Raw genomic sequence first — 16,182 nt, forward strand, 5'->3', positions numbered from 1 at the left:
ATAACACTAACCTGGCCATTCTAATTTTCCTTCAGAGACTCCTCTTCCTATTGAAATGGAAGGTATTTCTTAGCATTCTGTGTAGCTCCTCTACCCTGCTCCTCTCATAATCCCTGAATAGTCCCTGAATATAATCCCTGAGTAGTCTTGTCCCAGATGTGGTTTCTCTCACTAGTCTAAAGTTTTATAAATCTCAACTCTGTGCTTCCAAGGTAAGGCCATTTTCCTTTATTCCATCTAGATCAGCATATCCAACAATTTAGGTAGATTGAGGTTTTGAATTTTAAACTTGTAAACATTTTCTTTTTACCTATAAAATTAATTTTTACAATTAGGGATGATGAGCTATTTCTCTAATTTTAAGAAAATCTACATAATCTTTAGTTAATTTGAGCTATCTCACTGAGACCATAATTAATTATTACTAAGATAAAAATAATGCCCTATGTTAATATAGATTGCAATTTATGTGCATAACAGTCTTCTACAGTAAGTTTTCTAACAAATGTAATTCCCTAAAACATATTTTTAAGTTCAGTTTTATGAAACAATTTTTGAATTTGTTATCAAACAATTTCATTACCAGCATTTTTTTTTGCCATTTTTAAGAAACAGATACAGAGGCCAACCTCAAATTGTGATGGCATAAATAAGCATTGATTAGTGTTTTATGATAATTCATGCAAATAGTTACCAAACCTCTCTTTTATCTAATTAACATGTAATGGTTTGTTGTGAGACTTACATTCTCAAAACATCTATGATAATAGATTTCCATTGGAATTTCTAATTCAAATGTTGATATACATCTTCTGACTCCTATTAAAATTTTTAGTCAAAGTGCATTAAAGAATTTGTAGTTGAGGCTTATGATTCTCTTTTACTCATTGAAGTCAAGGGGAGGAATAAGGAATATCACACACTTCATTTATTTGCTGTAGATGAAAACTAGAAATCAATAGAAAGGACCAAGCCATGGTTTTACCACCCACATATACATTCATTCGTTCATTCCATCATTTATTTGACCGATTTAAAAAGTATATGCATAAGGCTAATTGAGATAGCTCTTGTCAAGGAATCAGGGTCATAGATATATTTTCAATATTAAGATCATGTTCACTAGCATTTTCCACATCTCACAGTAGGATATTGGACCCCATAATTAATGAAAAGGTCTTGTTAAAATCTCTTAAAATGGGGCACCTGGGTGGCTCAGTGGGTTAAAGCCTCTGCCTTCAGCTCAGGTCATGATCTCAGGTCCTGGGAATGAGCCCCATATCAGGCTCTCTGCTCAGCAGGGAGCCTGCTTCCCCCTCTTTCTCTGCCTGCCTCTGCCTACTTGTGATCTTTGTCTGTCAAATAAATAAATATAATCTTTAAAAAAAATCTCTTAAAATGTAGTAAGTATATTATTAGACAACTAAACCATCTAGAGGTATGCACTTTATTCAGTCTCCTTTGAAACTAAAAGTGTTATAATAGCGCTCCAGCTGATTTCACACAACTACTCTGATTAGCCATTGAAAAGTATTACAGTTCGCCCCCAACCCCCACCCCAGGCCTCCGCAGCTCTGGGGGACACTTCTTTAATAACAGATATCCTGGGAAGCTGCGGCTCCCAGCAGGAAGGGGCCAGGCGCCCCTCAGCACCTGCCCTGCCAGTCCCACCTAGCATCAGTCCCACGCGCTGTGGTCATGACAGCTGCAGACAATGGTGGCCTGGAGACCTGCTGCTGCCCAGGCAAGTGACAGTGAGGGCAAGCTTCCATGTGGGGCACTGCTCTCTGTCAGACATATGCCTTTGTGCTCATTGTCAAGGAGAAGGGCAACCACTGAGCGTACTGCTTCACCAGGAAAAGGATTGACTAGATGTAGAACATGTGAGCAGGCATTTTACTGCAATGTGGAGTGTCAGAAGATTGGCCCAGGCACAAGCTGGAATGTTGTTTTTGGGGTAAACTGGAATCTTTCAGAGACTGTAGACTAACTGCAAGGATTCTGGCCAATCAGAAAATCTACCCAGAGAAGACCCCTTCAGAGAAATTGTTAGCTGTGAAGGAGTTTGCATCACATCTCGATAAATCAGACAATGAGAAGAAGGACTTGATTCGGAGTGACATTGCTGCTCTTCATCACTTTGACAGTGATGGCTTCTTGGTACTCTCTGCACAGGGTAACTGTAGTGACCTCACAGTGGAAGATGACACGCTTTCTCGTTTGAGATCTGCAGTGTTTCCTGAGATTGCGCCAATAAATCAAAGTTGTTGCCCCAACATCTTTGTGACCTACAAAGGCAACCCTAGCGGAAGAAAGAGTGTACAGGGTATCAACCCAGGAGAAGAGGTTTTTGTTTTTGTTTTTGTATTTGTTTTACCACGTACACTGACCTCCTGTACCCAACAGAAGACAGTTAAGAGCAGTTAAGAGATTCTTACATCTTTACCTGCCCATGCCAGAATTGTACTCAAAGACAAGGATAAGGCCAAGGTGGAAATCCAGAAGCTCAGCAATTTCCCCCAAAGGCAGAAACTATCTATGACATGGTCAGATATGTGCGCGATGTCATCGAGGAGTTCCAGAGGGCCAAGCACTACAAATCCCCTCGTGAGCTGCTGAAGATCTGTGAGCTCAGCCAGGAGAATATGAGTTCTGGGTTTGAGCACAGCAATGTGTACATGCTGCATATTATGTACCAGGCCACAGGTATCTGCTCGTATGTGTGGGACTGGGAAGGAGCCCTGCGATATGGACAGAAAATCATTAAACCCTACTGCAAGCATTTTCTTCTGGGTCCTCTCAATATGGCCTCTCTGTGCTTGAAGCTAGGAAGGCTGTGTGTATAGAGGCCTGGGAACTAAAGCTGCCCAAGAGAAAGCCCAAAAGGCCATTGCAATAATGGAAGGAGCTCTGGCAAAGATCATCCCTGAATTTCTGAAATCCAATGGGAAACTGAAAGCCCTGGAAACTATGCCAACATGTTAGTTTTTATTCAAATGTTAGTGCAGAAACCTTTGAGGATTTGAATATTTCAAATCAAACACATCATTCTATCATTTCTATAAAATAATTGGAACAAAAACACTTGCCCTTAAACATTACATGGCTTACATGGAAGTTTGTCTTAATCTTTAATCTTAATTACAAAATAATTTTTGGATGATTTTTTTTCCCCTAAGAGGTATGATACGGTTTCATATATTATCATATACTTTGGACAGATTGTGTTTTAAAAATTTGATTGTTGGGGTGCCTGGGTGGCTCAATGGGTTAAAGCCTCTGCTTTCGGCTCAGGTCATGATCCCAGGGTCCTGGGAATGAGCCCCGCATTGGGCTCTCTGCTCAGCAGAAGCCTGCTTCTCCCTCTCTCTCTGCCTGCCTCTGTGCCTACTTGTGATCTCTGTCTGTCAAATAAATAAATAAAATATTTAAAGAAAAATGTGATTCTTTCCCCCTTCATTCTTATTTTAATGTTCTGAACAAACCTGAATGATGAAAGAGAATAAAAAAGATTGTGGTAAAAAAAAAAAAATGTATGAGATGTAAAAGGTTACCTGTTTGTTCTTTTTTAAGTTAATAGATCTTATTTTTAGAGCAGTTTAAGGTTTATAGAAAAATTATGCAGAATGTACAGAGTTCTCAAAACCCTTTTTCTCTACTGCACCCTTCCTTGAAGTTTATCCAATTATTAATATCTCCCATTAGTGTGGTACATTAGTTATAATCAGTGAACCGATAATGATACATTGTTATCAACTAAGGTCCACAGTTGACCAGGGTTCACTCTGTGCTGTACCATTCTGAGTGTTTTGACAAATGCATAACACCATGTATCCACCATCACGGTGTCATAAAGAATTGTTTTATTGCCCCCAGGTTTGGTGTTCCATCCCTCTCTTTCTCTCTCTCGCTCTTTAAAGATTTACTTATTTTAGAGGGGGAGGGGGAAAGAATCGGTGGGAAAGTGGGAAAGAATCTCAAGCAGCCTTCCTACTGAGCACAGAGTCTGGCTAAGGGCTCGAAGAGGGGCTCACCCATGGGACTCTATCCCACACACCTGAGATCATGACCTGAGCCAAAATGAAGAGTCCGACACTCAACCGACTGAGCTACCCAGGTGCCCTTGGTGTTCCATCTCTTAATCACTCCCTCTTTTCCTTGATCTCTGTGAACTCCTGGCAAACACCTGTCTTCTTACTCTCTATCATTTAGGCTTTTCAAAAATGTAAGATAGTTGGAATCGTACACATTTGCAGACTTGCTTATTCACTTAGCAATATGTATCTAATCTTGCTCCATGTCTTTCCATGGTTTGATAGCTCATTTCTTTTTCTTCCTTTTTGTTTTTCTTTTAAGATTTTATTTATTCATTTGAAAGAGAGACAGAGAGCACAAGCAGAGGGAGAGAAGTAGAGGGAGAAGCAGACTCCCCGCTGAGCTGGGAGCTCAACTTGGAGCTAGATCCCAGGACCTTGAGATCATGACCTGAGGCAAAGGCAGACTCTTAGTCATCTGAGACACCCAGATGCCCTGATAGCTCATTTCTTCTTATGACTGAATAGTATTCCATTGTATGGATATACCAGCTTATACATTCCCCTGTTAAAGGTCATCTTGATTCCTTTCAGTTTGGGGCAATTATGAATAAACCTTCTATTACCCTTTTTACACAGGTTTTTGTGTGGACATAACATTTCTTTTCTTCTTCTTCTTTTTTTTTTTTTTAAAGATTTTATTTATTTATTTTACAGAGAGGGAGAGATCACAAGTAGGCAGAGAGACAGGCAGAGAGAGAAGGGGAAGCAGGCTCCCTGCTGAGCAGAGAGTCCAATGCGGGGCTCGATCCCAGGACCCTGAGATCATGACCTGAGCCAAAGGCAGAGGCTTAACACACTGAGCCACCCAGGTGCCCCTGGACATAACATTTCAATTCATTTAGGTAAACATCTAGGAGTACAACTGCTGAATCATATGGTAAGACTATGGTTAGCCTTGTATGAAACCGTCAAACTGTTTTCCAAAGTGGCTGTACTATTCTGCATTCTATCAGCCATGAGAGTTCCTCTTGCTCTATACCTGCGGTGTTTTGGTTTTAGGCATTCTAATAGGTATGCAGTAGTCTCATTTTTTAAGATTTTCAACTTCCTGATGATATTTGATGAGCATCTTTTCGTATGCTTATTTGTCCTCTAGATATTTTACTTGGTGAGCTGCATGTTTAGATATTTTACTCACTTTTTAATTGAGCTATTTGTTTTCTTACAGTTGGGTTTTAAGTGTTCTTGGTATGCTTTGTATACACATCTTTTATCAGATTTGTGTTTCATAAACTTTTTCTGTAGCTTTTCATTTCTTAACAGTGTCTTTTTCAGAGCCGAACTTTTTAATTTTAATGAAGTCAAAATGACCAATGCTTGCTTTGGTGGCTCATACTTTTGGGGTTGAGTCTAAAAAAGCCTTCACCAAACCCAAGGGCACCACGATTTCCTACAGTATTATCCTTTAGAAGCTTTATAGTTTTGGATATTACATTTGGGTCCATAAAGGATGTGGGGTTAATTTTTGCATAGGATGTAAGTCCCATGTCTAGATTATTTTTTGCATGTGTATGTCCAGTAGATGCAGCACCGTTTGTTGAAGAGTGTCCTGTGTATATTGAACTGTCTTTGCTCCTTTGTCTGAGGTAGGTTGACTATATTTGCACCAGTCTATTTCTGGGTTCACTATGTTATTTCATTAATCTATCCGTCTATGCTCTTACCAATCCCACACTGTTCTGATAACTACAGACTTATAGTAAGGCACGTGGCGTTAATTCTCTTACTGTTCTTCAACTTCAGAATTGTGCTGGCTATTCGGATTCTTTTGCCTCTTGTATAAACTGTAGAATCAGTTTGTCAGTATCCACAAAGTAACTTGCTGGAATATTGTTTGTTATTTCATTGAATCTATTGATCAAGTTGGGGAGAACTGGCATCTTGATGATATTGAATATTCCTATCCTTGAACATTGAACATCATTCCATTTCTTTAGACCTTTTTTGATTTTTGTCATCTGAGTTTTACAGTTTTCCTCATATACATTTTGTACCTGTTCTTCTGTGCTTATACATAAATATTTAATTGCTGGGGTTGGTTTGAATGTAAATGGTGTTGTGTTTCTAATTTCAAATGTCAGTTATTCATTGCTGGTATATAGGAAAGAAATTGGTTTTTGTATATTAACCTTGTATCCTGCAGTCTTCTAGAAACATTTGCTAGTTGGTTCTAAGAAATTTTTTTTGGTCAGTTCTTTCAGATTCTGTGCATAACTAATCATGTCACTTGTGAGTAAAGCCAGTTTAATTTCTTCATACCCAAACTCTATGCTTTACTTCCTTCTCTTGTTTTATTGTGTTCATGAGACTTACCGTATGATATCCAAAAGGAGTGGTGAGAAAGACACAGTTACTTTTTAAAGAGAAAAACATTTTATTAGTTCATGAATATGATAGTGGAATCAGGCAATATAACTCCATGTTAGATTAAAATATAAACATTAAATCAGTAGGTAGCCAAACGTCTTGTAGAAACATTTTAGAGAAAATCAATTCACTCTATAGACAATAACTTCTGACCAACATAGTGGATCAAAATGAGATTCTTTTTTTTTTTTTTCTATTGAAGTCAATGTCCACAAACCACACACATCGATTGAATAGGGGGACCCTTCTTAAATCAAGTACAGGGCCTCCAGAGGAGTAGAAAGAAAGAGAAAGGAAGAAAGAATGAATGATCCATGGACAGTTCCCTTCGACACGCACGGAAACATGTAAAACATGTAAGATATTTTCCTATTTCCTAATTCAGTTTGATGATAACTCATTAAAAATAAAACCAAACATGTAGTGAATATTATGGAAAGAAGTAGAAGGAGAAAGGAGAGCCAAAGAAAAGGGGAAAGAAAAATTTTTTTTTAATCATAGTTATGGACTACCCGGATTCCACTGCTGTATGAATATTTTTTAATGAAAAAAAAAAAAAAAAACAACAGAAGAGATGAAGAATAGAAATAGAAAATATGGCATACCAACCTGTTCACAAAATGAACGCACATGCACATTTGTTTGGCACTGAGGTTTCAATCACATTATTAGTCACAAGTTAATGGGGGAGACAATTATAGTTGACAAATAGATTCACCAGAGGGGAGGCATACATTTGGAGCAACAGAGGAAGAGGGAAGATAATAGACATCTGGAAGATAAACACCACACACACACACACACACACACACACACACTCTCACTTCAAAGCTCCATACAAAAGACAAATGCATACAGCCAGCAGAGAGAAAGATACGACTCACAGTAGGAATCACTCTAGTACTTTTTATTACATAAGTGGTTTTGATTCTACATGATTCATTTGGAAACACGGATAAACTTGAAATCTTAATTTTATGACAACACAAGAAAACACAAGCCTTCTGGAGAAAGTTCTGTGTGTGAATGTACAAGTATGTGCCCGCCATGCATGGTTGAAAGACATTTTAAATGGAGCAACATCACCATCTTGTGGTGTTTCGGAACAAAGGCTCTGCTTTTTAATGACCTGAGTTTACACAGTTCTAGGGTAAGTTCAGCTAACTTGATTATTCATGAGAATGGGGGAAGTAATTAAAAGGAAATTGAATCTATAACATCTCAACACATTAAATATTTTCTTTAAAGCAAAACTACTTTAATGGAAGAGTTACATCAGCAAGGGGTAGGTTGCTTACTGCTTAATAGCTCGTTGCTCCCTCGTCACCTTCCCTTACCAGCTGCAGAACAAAAACCAAGAAGATCCATCTACGTAAATTTGTATCTAACTTTTCTTAAATTAATTGGTGACACATTTCTTTTTGTGTATTATAAGTACTCTGGCTACTTTCTGGCACTCTACAGTGTAATAAAACAGAGGACCCCTACCCTGCCCTCCATTCCTTCACCACCCCAATGCTTACTTCGCTAAAATTCCTTCCTGAAGAGGATCGGAACCTTTTCAGCTACGTGTAAAATGGGATAAAGGCTGTAAAAATGCATGTTTAGAATGTAAATATAGTATCTGTTCTGCATTTGATATTTTTTATTGCTGATACGGTTCTTTAGCATGCGAGATTTTATTTTTAGTCGAGCTAGTAACATTCACTAAACTGGCTCTGATGTGTTCAAACTGTGTAACTAGAGCATAAAAGTAGGGAATATGAGAGACAATTCCTATTCATCAGATGCTTACCGTCCAGTTGGGGATGTGGACATACACACAAGAAGCACACTAAAAAACAACAACAACAAGGCATCATGATCCCAGGGTCCCCGGATGGAGGCCCCACTTAGTGGGGAGTCTGCTTCTCTCTCTGCCCCTCCCTCTGGCTCTGCTGTTTCTTTCTCTCTCTCTCTCTCTCAAATGAATAAAATTTTTGAAAGAAAGTTAAAAATAAATTAAAAAAAACAAGATAACACATAAATAATTTTGAAATGCCACATCACATTTTGCAGTTCTTCCCCTCCCCCCATCTTTTGCCTAATTCAACTGACCTGATAAACTCACTGAGGAGGAATTCGCTAGGCACTTACTATTTCCATAATCCTTGGTGACATAAAAGATAAAAGTAAAAGGTATTGGAAAAAAAAATCAAGGCTTTTATAATCTAGTTGGAATGACTAATAAAAAAATGTCTTAGAGAATGTAAATGCCCATAGCTACACATAATATACTGAAGTTATGAATGGAAAGAATGGGAGTTTTGGGGTTTTATCCGGTTCCTCATTCACATTTTAAATACATTTTAAAATATGAAGATAAGATAAAGAAAATTCAGAAATTACTGAAGGAAAAAATTCATAATACCACTTTATTAGCCCAAGTCTTTAGTGTTTTGATGTGCAATAGTATTTTTTCCCACCTCAAGGTTTAGAATCCTTAAAAACCATTGTGTAGGAGCTCTGTGGCTGAAGAGCAGAAGATCGTATGTAGAAATTAAAACAGGGTAGCTAAGGTCTTTACTTTTTCTTCCTCCAAAATCAAATTAGAAATACTTAGAAGTGAATCTGACAAAAAGGCTCAAGTCTTTCTTAAAGAAAACGACAAAATGAGGAGAGAAACATAAAAGAAGCCTTGATTAAGCGGACGTTCTGGGGTGCAAAGTCATAATATTGTAAAGAAGTAAATTCTCATATTAATCTACAAATAGAATACAATTGCCATTGAGACTCCAGCTTTCCAAAGTGGTTCTAGAGTTAATTTCAATAATTAAGTATTAAAGAAGTGCTAACATTTTTTCCTAAAAAAAAAAAAAAAGAAAGGGAATGGACAAAGTTGACTATACAATTAAAATTAAAATTGCCTGATGCTGGCAGAGGAAGAGAAAGAGCAATGAAACGAGAAAGTCCAGAAACAGGTAAGTTATGTAATATAAGAGTTTTGAATATGATGAGAGTGATATTCCACATCAGTGAGGAAAAAATGAATTTGACAAACACTGTTTTGGATAACAATTGACACTACTTTTAAAAAGAAATGAATTTAGATTCTTACCCCATTCCATGCATCATCCAATTTGTGGATAGGTCAAAATTTTAGCTATTAAAAATTGAAATAATAAGATTACTGGAAAAAATAAATGAATAATTATATAAACTGAGAATGGTAGACTTCTCTAAATGTGACCTCAAAGATAGAAACCAGCAAACAAAATTTGGTTGATTTTCTTAACTAATTTTTAGTATTAGTTGAATGAATAAATGTAAAAAAAATCTGTGAACTTTTTGGAAAGAGAAATGAATGGTGAAAAATTATAAAATGTATAGGAGGCCAATTTATTCTAATGTCTTTCACACAAAAGATCTTTTCTCTGCCACAAGGAGGCAGGCTGGAAGCTACACATGGAGTCACCCTGCAAAAGACTCATGGGATGGACAGAGGACACCTGTTAATGTTGTAATTCCTTTTACTTATTCCCATCTTCAGTAATGTTTAGATGCAGAACTGGTTTGGGCTGTGATAAAGAGAATTAATCAAAATCTATATCCATGCCTATCAGGAGAGGAGAAAGCAGTAACTACCTGAGTCTCTCCAGAAAGTCTTGTGTAATTGACATGGGGCACCAGCGGTTTTTGAAGCTTCTCGGATGATTCTAATGCACAGCCAAATGGAGAGGCTAGTGTGAAGGAGGTGGCCCAGCAGCTCTGATGTGATTTATTGGGCACCTAATTGTTGGCTGCAGAGCTAGCTGTGTCCAGGGGTCCTTGGAATGAAGTATAATTGCTGTCTAGACCTAAGAAGGAGCATGAGCCAGGCATTGAGAAGAGTGCAAATGATTGATGTGCTTCCTGGAGATTATTCCAGGGACAGGGGACCCGAGAGCCTGCTATTATGACCACGGTCTCTCAGTTTGCATAACAATTCTTGTGAAGAACAGTCTTCAGAAAGACATATTGCAGTTCGGGAGTCTGAAGTCACATGATGACGGAAATATTCATGACTATATATAATAGCGATTAAAGATATCACCCGTATTTGTGATGTATACCTGAGTAAGAAAGATAAGAAAGTCTGAGAACCTCCCCAGATAAAAGGATAATAAAAAAGAATTGAGATAATGGAGTGGAAACTAGTTGCCATAAAGACTATCACTGAGACAGTTGATGAAATTTGAATACGGAAAGTGGAATACTTAATAGTGTTGCATTAATGTTAAATGTCTTGATTTTGATTGATGGTTTTCTGTTTCTGAAAGAGAATTGCCTTATTCTTAGGACCGAAACATGCAAGTATTCAGGAGTAAAGATGCAAAATATCTCGCTCAAATGGTTTAAGTAAAAGGCTCATACATATAATGTGTAGAGAGAGAATAAAAAACAAATGGGGCAAAGTGTGGCAATTGATGCAGTTAGATAATTGGTATACAGGGACGCATTTTCTTATTGTGATAACTTTTCCGTAAGTTTGAAAGTGTATTTTTTAAAAGTTACCAAAGGAAAAAAGTCAACAAAAAAATTTAAAAATGAGCCCCAAAGAACAGACTTGAAAGAGCTTGACATATTATGAGAGAAACTCAGTAGGGCTGGCGTGTGCTGAGGGGCCAGAGACAGTACACACTGAGGGTTGGATGCCACTGTCACCGGCCATGATCCGGAGTCTGCATTTAATTCTAATCAGAAGTCACTGTAAAGTTCTGAGTAGGGATGTAACAAGATACGTTTTACAGTTAATTTAGTTACAGTTAATTCCAGTTTACAACGATTCTGATTGGAGCTGCTTGGGTGCATGTCAGGCTCTGAATGACTCAATCACCTTATCTACAGGAAGGAGGAAAAGGAAGAGCGAGGCCTCTTGAGCCTCTTGGAAGCCAAGGGAGGATGGATGTAAAAACCCCGTGGGGTCCCTGTGGGACAGCCAGAACAATAGCTGTCACAGGGTACACCGTGTCAGGGCTTGACTGTCCAGCATACCTGGGATCCTGACCCCCAGGGCCTGCCTTCATTTCACTCTCCCAGTTCTAGAAATGTTCCAGTCACATGACAAATGATCCCACATCCAGCACCCAGAGCGAAAGCAAGCACTTTCATGATTTCTAAAGGGAGACAGCCTCTCTGGTTTCTCTATTCTGTTCCATGGCCGGCATCTTGGGGTGACATTTATTTGCCCAAGTCAGGTTTGAACATGGCGCTTCTTGACCCTGCAGTTGAAAGCTAAATGACAAAATGCATCCTGGAAGGGAAATGGAAACTTGTTCAGGGACTTGACAGAGAGGCTCCCCCTTCCCCAAGAGGAACGGCTGTGCCTGCACCTGCAGTAACAGGGACTCCCTTCCAGCAGCCCCAGCAACCCACTCCCCACCAGCGACCGGGTGATGGCAGCTGGCATTGTCACACGACCTTCAGCGGTGCTGGCATTTATACTCAGGGTGTTCGGTGCCTACATCCTTTCTATTTAGACTCCATATCCTAAGCTTCTCGTGATTGCCTCTTAAGACTGTAGAGAGTCAGGATCCCTCCCCTGGGGGACAGGGACCCATGGTATGTCCCTGGTATGCAGACCTCTCTCTGTGATGATGAGAGAATGCAGATTACATGGCTCTTAGTTCCAATCCTTGATTTTTCTGTCCCCCCCACCCCCCGCCCAGTAAGTCCAGTTTTTTATACCCTTACACATGACACTGGAATTTGTCCTTATCCAACTTTAACTACAATTAAAAAATTCCCATTTTATAGAACCTCAGTGAAATTGCCCTTTGACGACACAGGCACTGCATCCGCTGGACAGGTATATCAAGGATCTCCCTTCTTCCTTAGTGAGCTGATTTTGCCCATGGTCAGACCAACTTTTTCGGGTTCTGAGTGCCAGGAGTATGTCCCTCGTCTCTCTGCATGCACAGCAGCTCCTGAGAGTGGGAAAGATGAGACGATTCCTGTCTGGAGGTATAGAGACCCCTCTCGGTTTTGTCATCCAGCATATAGTCTCCTTGTACCTGAACCAACGAGAGTTCACTCCTTGGTGAGTCAGAAACTGCACCAGGATGGGTTGTCTTTCAAAGAAAACTTATATTTGAAGCAAGAAAGGAGATCAGGCAGAATGGTTTCCAAAGCTGTGACTCTGAGAGAGAGAGAAAGAAAGAGAGAGAGACAAAGAGAGAGAGAAAGAGAATGGGTTCCTTTTGTTTAGGGTTAGGATGAACATTTAGACGGGCAGCCTTGTCCTCCTGCATAGAGGTGGACATAAGGTTGTGCATGAATCTTAAGGAAACATGTGTGTACATACATTGTATGTTATGTAAATGAGGTGGAGAGTTTAGTATTATAATGAGGTAAAGGTAATTGTAGGTCATTCCAGAGGTCACCCCATGGTCCATCTGTGCTGGTGGGAGTCAGGTTTAGCTCAAAGAGTCTTGGTGGTTGGGGGCCCTGGGAGATTTATCAGAGCAGTTACCAGAAGCTGGGTGGGGGGTGGGGGTGTGGAGTGGGGTGGTGGGGGTGGTGGGGGATGGGGGGGGGGTTAGGGGATGGTGGTATCCAGTTTCCTTTGTCCGAATTAAGGGGAAGACCAGACAGAAGAGCCAGAAAGAGAAGGGGAAAAGGTAAGACAAAGGTTAGTGAGTATAAGTAGGTGGGCCATAAGGCCAGGTCTTGGGATCTAGCTGGTGACATTCTGATCACAGAACCTGAGCTCTCGAATGGAAACAAACCCCATGTGTTTTGGGTATGATTGCACATCTTAGCCTGCCACAGCTCATCCCATCCTGTCTTCTTCCAGCTAGAGTTGGGCATGTGACCCTAAAAACCAGGGCTGTCAGACTCCCCAGAACTCCTCTTCAGGGGTTTTAGAGATCTTCAACAGCTGGGGCCGTTAGGCTTGTTGGTTGTGAGGCCTGGGGTTCTTGGGGACCCTCATGCCCGTTACATGTACAAAGTGTGAGGGTCAGTATTTGCACACTTTGTCTAGCTGTGCCTCAAGCAAGTATTACTTCTCGATTTTCCAGCTGAGTGACCTAAAAACCAAACCAAACCAAACCAAACCCCTTTCATTGCTCAAGCAATGTTCTGGGATTTGCAGGCAAGTGTCCTGCCTCATCTACCAGGGCATCACTGCTTTAGCTGAAAACTCTGTTGGCAAGTTTAGAGGAGACTGGGAATTGCTTTAGAAGTTGCACAATTACAGGACTTTCTTGGCTAGGATTGGATTTTCCCTGGCCATTATAGTCCTTTAACAGCCAATCAGTTTGCTAGGGGATGAGATTCTGAGGAGCCTCATTAGTTTGGAACAAATGCCAGAAATCTTGCTGAGTCATAATCCTGGGATCTGGACTCCATCTTTGAAGTTCCTATCTCTTAGCAACAGGAAACAGGCACTCCCCGTGGCTGGAAGGCCTCCCTTGAATATTTTTATTTTTGTCCCTGTCTTTAAAACAATGAACAGGAGGTGAGGACAGATAGGTTGCACTCAGCAAATGCATTTATATTTTTTATTAAAAATTAAAGGGGAGGATTTTTTTTCCTTGTACCATTTAAAAATCCCTATCAGAAAAATAATTACTTACAAATTTGGGGCATATTAAGCAATATTTTCAGTATATCTACATTGTTTTTGCTGTTTGTCTTAAAAGCCAAAATTTTACATTTGAAATGTCAATGATTTAAAAAAGTCCTTGGTTCTGACTTAAATTCTCGAATTAGGCATTATAACTTCTTTTACCTTTATGAGCCATGATGTTATATTATTATATAACCTTTTTCCTTTGAGTTCTGAAGAGACTTTTAAAAATATTTCATATCCGGGTAAGTATATGAATGGATTGTATGTAGAAATATAAAGATTGTTGTTCATATTGAAGTGGGAAAGTGAGGTTTTTGTTTCATGGAGCCGAAGAAGAAATCTTTCTGACAAAGGAGACTGAGTAAAGCAATAGAGTTTTATTAAGCAAGGATACAGAAAAAGCTCTCAGGAGTGAGATAGGTCCCAACAGAGTTTCCACTGAGGCCTTTTAAGACAATCTTTTTTTTTTGAGAACTGACAGGGAAGCTTATGCCTTTGAGTTTCCTGTGCCGTCTTGTTTTGAGCATGGACTATTGATAACACCCTTAATGACTTAATCCTTTGAGGCTTGGCCATTTTCTATGATATATTGTAGCGGCCAGAGAAAAATACTCCTGACCATCAGAGGCCAGGTGGTCTGTCTTCTTATCTCTTGCTCACTCTGGCTTAATGGCTTCTGCCTGCCAGGAATAGTCTCAGAACCCAGCCAGGGGCCCCCTATCTCTCCCTGCCTGTACCTTAACCTTTTCCTTACTCAATATGATTTAATACTTTGTTTTTTAGTTCTATTTTTTAAAATTTTACTTATTTGAGAGAGAGAGAGAGCGCACATATTCACATATACATTGTGGGGCAGGGACAGAGGGAAAGGGGGAGAGAGAATCTCAAGCAGAGTCCCCACTGAGTGCAGAGCCTGATGGGGAACTCAATCCCATGACCCTGAACGAAAATCAAGAGTTAGACACTTACCTGACTGAGCCACCCAGACACGCCAGATTTAATACTTATTTTTTTTTTGAAGTTTAAACAGTATGAACTTCATTAGAAAGGAAAAAAATAGACCGATAGTTTAAATAAGAGGGATCAGTGATAAATTAACTATTGAGAGGTAAAGGGATTTATTCACAGATGGTTTCATGTTAAGTAATTGTAACATATTTACGAAAATCATTTTAAGAATTGTTTTCTTTGCTAGTTGGTTTTGACTCAACTTCATAGTGAAACATAGCTCTTAGTAGTGATTGCCACTTAGTAGTAAAACATACTTTACAAGCAAGACAGAGCTTGCCTTAAGAAATCCTCAAATAGAAAACTCTGATATTCCTCCACATCCCCACCCCCCACATTTTGATTTTTTTCACCAGAAGGAGACCCATCTCTCTCTCTCTTTTAAAAATATTTTATTTATTTATTTAAAAGAGAGTGAGTGAGAGAGAGATAGAGAAAGCAAGAGAGAGAGAGAGTTAGAGACCAAAAGCTGGGTGGGGGGTTGAGAGAGGCAGAAGGGGAGGGAGAAGCAGACTCCCCCACTGAGCAGGGAGCCTGATGTGGGATTTGTTCCCAGGACCTCAATATCGTGACCTGAGATGAAGGCAGAGGCTTAACAGATTGAGCCACCCAGGCACCTCTCGTTTAGGCTCACCTGCCGGATCAGGCCTACCAAAGATAATTTCCCCGTCTTAAGATTCGGAACCTTTATTTTATCTACATAACCCTTCACAGTGACACCTGTAAGTTTGCGGGCACCTGGGGCAGGGGTGGGGCTGGGTCTTGAGAACCGTCTCAGAATTCTGCCTGATTCAATTTCCTAAAAATCTGTTTAAAAAATACGATTCCCAATCCAAAAGGAGAGGCTCGTGGGAAGACATTATACCAATTTTAAGAGGGAGCTAAACCCCTGTAGTTCAAATTTCAACAAAGTAATGACCCTCTCTGTGCAGACTTCACTCCAATGTCTTGCCTATCAGTGTGCGACACCTGCTTTTCTCTTTCCAGCAAGGCACCCCCTGCAGTACCTTCTGCTTGTGCTGTTTCTCCCACGGGTACATGCGCGGTGCACCTGGGGTGTTTGCAAAAGGAAAGCTCAGGGACCTGTAAGCACAGCCCTAGTCTGGAGCAGGGGAG

General features: G+C 39.8%; 1 pseudogene; it reads left to right on the plus strand.

Annotated features, from left to right (window-relative positions):
* The first annotated feature begins 1,698 nt into the window (after window positions 1–1,698).
* LOC132019002 (N-lysine methyltransferase SMYD2-like) lies at window positions 1,699–3,026 on the plus strand (annotated as a pseudogene).
* The last annotated feature ends 13,156 nt before the right edge of the window (window positions 3,027–16,182 follow it).

The sequence above is a fragment of the Mustela nigripes genome, chromosome 1 (genome assembly GCF_022355385.1).
Source record: "Mustela nigripes isolate SB6536 chromosome 1, MUSNIG.SB6536, whole genome shotgun sequence".
NCBI lineage: Eukaryota > Metazoa > Chordata > Mammalia > Carnivora > Mustelidae > Mustela > Mustela nigripes.